At 47.8% G+C, this 5695-nt stretch overlaps 1 pseudogene; it reads right to left on the reverse strand.

Annotated features, from left to right (window-relative positions):
• Positions 1–2195: 2195 nt before the first annotated feature.
• Positions 2196–3180, reverse strand: LOC128598315 (BAG family molecular chaperone regulator 3-like; annotated as a pseudogene).
• Between the last annotated feature and the right edge of the window lie 2515 nt (positions 3181–5695).

Below are 5695 nucleotides of genomic sequence, written 5' to 3' on the forward strand. Positions count from 1 at the left end.
TGGGGTATGTGTGTGGGGGGTGTTTGTCGCAGAGAACGTTTCAGACAGGATGAAGAAACCGTGACATCCGTTGCACAGCAGGGTGACCAGGTTAAGGAGAATGTAGGGCACATTTCATAAGACCTGAGAGTCCACTTCAAATGATCCTTGGAGGACAAGAAGGCCCTGAGCTCCCGGGATCCTGAAACACGGTGTGGGAGGTCGGCCAGGCCAGGACTCCCAGCGGGATAGGGAGCCGGACGAGCAGCCTGCAGCCTGCAGAGACCTCCCGGCCACAGTGGAGCCAGCTGAAGCATGGCCTGGACTCCCCCACTCCCACCCCCCCGACCAGCTGGACAACCATTGAGCTCGGACTGTGACTCCTGGGCACTTGTCTCCTCACTGCCCTTCTCTGCCTTTTCTTCCATGGTTGTGGGTGGTGGGGCAAGAGGGTGCTTAGTCATCTCCTGCTTCTTCCCGATCCATATAAATACATCTCACTCCAGAAAGCTGAGTCCTGAGTATTTTGCTGTTTGGGGTCCTCCCTGCACAGCTGGGTCTGTGCACCCCGGTGTAGACAGCCTAGAACACAGTAGTCTTTAGAGTTAATGAGAAACACTCAGTGGAAAGGGGCCATGAGGGAACTACCAAGGTCACCCAACAGCAACACAGCAATCTCACCTTGCATGGCCTCCCCACACTGAAGGGAGTCAGTGACCTGGCTGGAGTCCCCAAGGTGCCCTAGGGGTCCACTTGTCCTGCTGTGTTTTCTGACTGAATAGTGTGCCACTGACACTTTCCTCTGTGATCTTCTCTCCTTTTCATAACAGTAGCACGGGTGGGTCCCTCTAAGAGGACTGAGCCAGGTGTTGGCCTTTCGTTCCCCCCCAAAACCATTCCTCTGTGTTTAGTACTTTCTTTAAAAAAAAAAACACACATTTCCACATGGATACTCTTTTTTTTTTTTTTCCGGTGACCTCTTTATATCTTTTTTTTTTAAATCCATACACTGTATCAACTTTGAAACAATGTCTAACTTACATAGTATTACACCCATATTCCCTCACTAAGGGCACGTTTCATGCCTTTTTCACAAGACATCCTCCTCCCTGCTTCACCCCATATGCAGAACCACGTGCTTCCAGAGTTCCAGACTTTTCATCACCAGTAACTTTAAACTGTGGTGAAAATCCTAAGAAAGGACATTCTGAATTGTCCTTTACAGAGATAGGTACTTGTAATAAAATAGCTTAAATATTAGCGTAGGCCCAGGAGATGTTAGCCTCCATAAAAACACATTTGCTAATAGAAATCAAGGATGCTTTGGAAGCCTGTGTATGACCCTTTGCTTTGTTTAGAAATGAAGATAATGCTAATCACTTCTGTCTTCCCTGAACTGAGTTCTTTCAACCTAATATGCTGACTTAGCACAAATAAGGCTAATGAGCTGAGGGCAAGATTTTGATATTACAAAGGATCTACCTATCAAATAAACTGCTTGGGGAAATGCATCAACTTGAAATTATTTGGGGTTATCTGTGGAATCAAGCTCTATGTATATTCCTGTAACCTGTGGTTGATAAATTCTTGTGTTCCACAAATATTTATTGAGCACCCATTATATGCTTGGACTCAGATATTTGGAATCCTAGGAACACAGCGGTGAATGAAACAGACCTGGTCTTTTTAAGGCCTTCTTTTTACTTCTAAAGATGGGCATTCAATGCATAATTTACACAAACCTTTCGTTACAAGTTTGTTAAGTGAAATAGTAGATGAAAAGGGAATGTTTTGAGCATGTTTTTTAAGTTATAGTATTACTTCATTTTCCTTTTTCTAAATGTAGCATTAAAATCATCCAACATACAGATATTCCTATGGCTCCTTACACATTGTACTCTATCTAAAGTTAGGTATTCTAATTCTGAGAGGAAGGAAATCATCTCATTAAATGGCAACATTTCTGAAAAGTAAGTTTCATTTTCATGTGGTGGGAAATCAACTCCCCATGTACCCCATCCAAAAACTCCTCCAGTCCAGAGCTAAAGGAAGATAGCTCACACCCACAGCTAACATGGGGTGCCCATGCAGACAGGGCTCCAAAACAAGCAATGGGGTTTAATTTCTGAAACAAGAAAATTCTTTATTTGTACAGAATAATATGGAAGAAAAGCATCATTTTCCTTTTAGCCCTTTTATTAGTGTTTTGGCTCCACCCAAGTTACTATGTACCAAGCTACAAATAATAGAAACCAACCAACTTAACGTCCCTGAAATGCATGCAACTGACTCCCTAAAGCACACATCAGTTCTAAGCCTCTGAGTCTGATTGGCACTGGGCAGAGACTATGGTGCTGCTGCCTCACCAGCTGTGTCTGTCGTGCTGCTGGAGTTTGAAGTTGCTGCTTCTTTGGCTTCTGGCTGTGGGGTTTCCATCTGGGCACCTTCTCCATTCCCAGCACTTTTCTCCCTCTTGTCTGCTGCCATCTCTATGATTGCCTGCAGTGGCTGATCGGTTTCAAGGTTGCTGGGCTAGAATTCATAAACCTGAACTTGACCTGGGACATCAGTTGCTTTCTGTTCGAGTTTTTCCAAGATGGTCTGAACCTTCCTGACACCATCTCTCCTTGGCTTGACGCACATCAGCTCATCTTTCCGGTCCACAGAATCCAGGGCCAGCAGCTCTTTGGTCAGATACTCTTTGATCGTCAGGTCTTTTTGTCAGTCTTCTTGCCTTCAAAGTTGTCTACCGCCTGCTCTAGCCCTTGCACCTTCTCCGGGACGGCTTCTACTTTCAGCACACCTGGATGTTTCGGGAGGGCCTCAGCTTCTGCTGGTTTTGAGGCTGTAGCTTCTGCAGGGGCAGGAAATTTGCTTGTTTCAGAATTTGCTTGTTGTTTGGGGCCCTCGCCGCATGGGCACCCCATGTTAGCCGTGGGTGTCAGCTATCTTCCTTTAGCTCTCTTCTGCAACCACATTCTTGGGGGAAGAGGGGACAGCAGAACGGCCAGGGCTAGGAAGAGCACAAGCCACTGGAACAGAAGGAAGCTTTACTTCCACCTTCTCAGCGGGAGGTGGGGGCTTCTGGGAAGCAGGTTTGGAATCTGCATCCTTATGGATCACTTGAATCGGGATGTGTCCAGGATGGAGATTTGTTACAGCTGGGCCTGGTTTGTTTTCAGGTTGTTTTAGTGTCTTCATGCAATAGAAGCTATTTCAAGTGGCCAGACAGACAGTTAGGAGAAGGGCCCCCTCTGTGTTTTCCTAGGATAGCATGCATACCATACGCCCCTTACTAGCAGTGTCTAGAGAAATGTGCAGACATTGCATCTCTTTTATTTATATGTATCCAATTTATTATTCTGTGACCTAAGAAATCAGGATTCACTAGGAAGACCTACGAAATTCAACACCTGAGCATCTTTGTCAATACATACAACTCAGATGACCTGGCTGCTCTCACCCAACCAACGATACCAGAAATAGTCCTAGTGCTCACAGATCACACCAAGACAGATCCAGTCTTTACCCCAACTTCCAGTCAGGAGACATACAAATGAGCCCTTGTTTCCCAACCCTTCCAGCCATTCCAGTTGCTGAGGAGGCAGTCTAGTGGGGAGTCCCCTGCGATGGTCCCCTGTACCATCTTGAACTGACATTTTCACAGACATTGGGGTAGGGAAGCCCCCAAACCTAACTGAGAACTACTATGTTTCCACCTTCCCTCCTGCCTCTCAGTGAGCAAAGTAATAATGGTCAAACCCAGCCAAGTCAGAATTAGTACGGTTGGAAAAGAAACACAGAGGCTTGCCCAGGACAGATCCAACACAGTGATAGAAATGTCGCAAAATCCAGAGGACACCTTTTTCAGTTAGTGGATAGGGCAGCTGGGAAGCACCAGAGAAAGAGTGAGCCGAACTCAACCAGAGAAGTTGTGGAATCCACAGAGGCTTGTAATTTACCTTCCACTTGGGGTTATCTGTGGGCTCAAGCTCTATATTCTTATAACCCGTGGTTGATAAACACGCATGGGTAGGGAAGGGAGGAGAGAGACAGAGGTCCTGCCACTTTAGGAATTGAACACACTGAAATGGGGAATCAGGACGCCATAAAGACAAGGCTGCCAAGCCTCCTTCCACAAACAGAAAAAGGTGGACTGATTTGAGAGTCCCCTGTACTGGAGGAACCTGCTCAGACTTCCCTGGCTTCCCCCTGCCCAAGTTCCAGGGTCCAGGACCTCCAGGCCTGCAGGTCATTGTTGTTCCCTGTTACAGCTGTCTCAAGGGCTGCTCACAATAGTCAGGTGTTGCTATTGCATTTAAGGCCCAATTTGACTAAGACTCTTTTCAACAATGGCATTGGAATGTCTGGAATAAGCAGAAATTGGCGCCTAATATTCCTTTTCAACTACATAATAATGTATGTGGGGTACTCCTGGTGGGCACCCATCAATGCCACAGCTACACAAGAGGATGACAAGGGTCACCAAAAGTTTTTATGATGAAATAGGTGGCTCCCAAATCAATTAGAAAAAAACTTGCTTAACATCCATATCCAGGGTTGTCTAGGGTTCTTCATGTGTGATTTGGAGGGGATGAGTGGAAGCCAGTGTGAAATCCTGCCACTTAGGGCCCGGTCATTTATGACCATGGTCACCAGGGTCTGGACATCCCCTCAGCCTCTCTGTGATCCAGGGACACTCCATGCCCAATAACCAAGATGTCCCCATTTGGGACAGGGCCATCAGTGTTTCATGGCTTTTCCCTCTTCACCTTTGGTCCTTCTGGGGCTGGCATGACAGTCTCTCTAAAAGAGTCCAAGTTTCCCTGGGGGGTGGCAGGTCTTTCCACCATCCCCAGGGCACCTTGGAGTGAGTGTCTGGCAAGGACATTGCTACAAAAACCACCCCCAATAATCTGGCCTTTGGCGCTCCCCTGTGTTACATATCCTCCTTTTGGGGGACAGTGGAGGCCACTGACAGTAGCTGGGGCATGTCTGGGGGCCCAAGGCCATCTTTAGGAATTTCCTATGGGTTATCACAGTCAGAGGTGTCAATCGTGTATCAATCACTATTTCTGCCTTGGCTGAACTGGGCCCATGTTGTACACTTTCTGACAGCTTCAGTGATTCTTTGTCTACATATTGCTGGGCTTTCCTCCTTTCCCTGAACCACCTGTGTTAATTTGGAAAAGTTCAGTGGTTTTACCTGAATAGCTTCCATAGCCTTATAAAACACACTAATATGGCCAGGTGCCTGCTGCTCAGCCTCTGCTGCCCCCGCTGGATCCCATTTATGAGGGCCACTCTGCTCGGTGGTGGCCCGGTTGGCTCCTGAGACACTGCTGGTGGTGGTGGGAGCCCGGTCCCTGCGCGCGACCCTGGATGGCCATGTCCCCTTGGCCGCCCACCCTCGCAGTGGGTCCTCCCCACTGTGGTCCTACTGGCCAGGAGTGGAGACTCTGCAGTCTCAAACTGTGAATTATGTGGGACAGCTGGCGGGGCGGGTGATTGTCACCGTGAAGGAACTCTACAAGGGCATTCACCAGCCCATCCTCTCTGGGGTCTGGACGTCATCATGGGGCAGCAGCAGGACGGCACCTGTCAGTGTTCACCTTTCCACGTTCGGTTTGGGAAGCCGGGAGTCCTGAGACCCAAAGAGAAAGTGATTGATTCAGAAATCCGGGGCAATGCAGTGGATCTTCACATGAAGTTGGGT

The sequence above is a fragment of the Nycticebus coucang genome, chromosome 11, assembly GCF_027406575.1.
Source record: "Nycticebus coucang isolate mNycCou1 chromosome 11, mNycCou1.pri, whole genome shotgun sequence".
Lineage (NCBI taxonomy): Eukaryota > Metazoa > Chordata > Mammalia > Primates > Lorisidae > Nycticebus > Nycticebus coucang.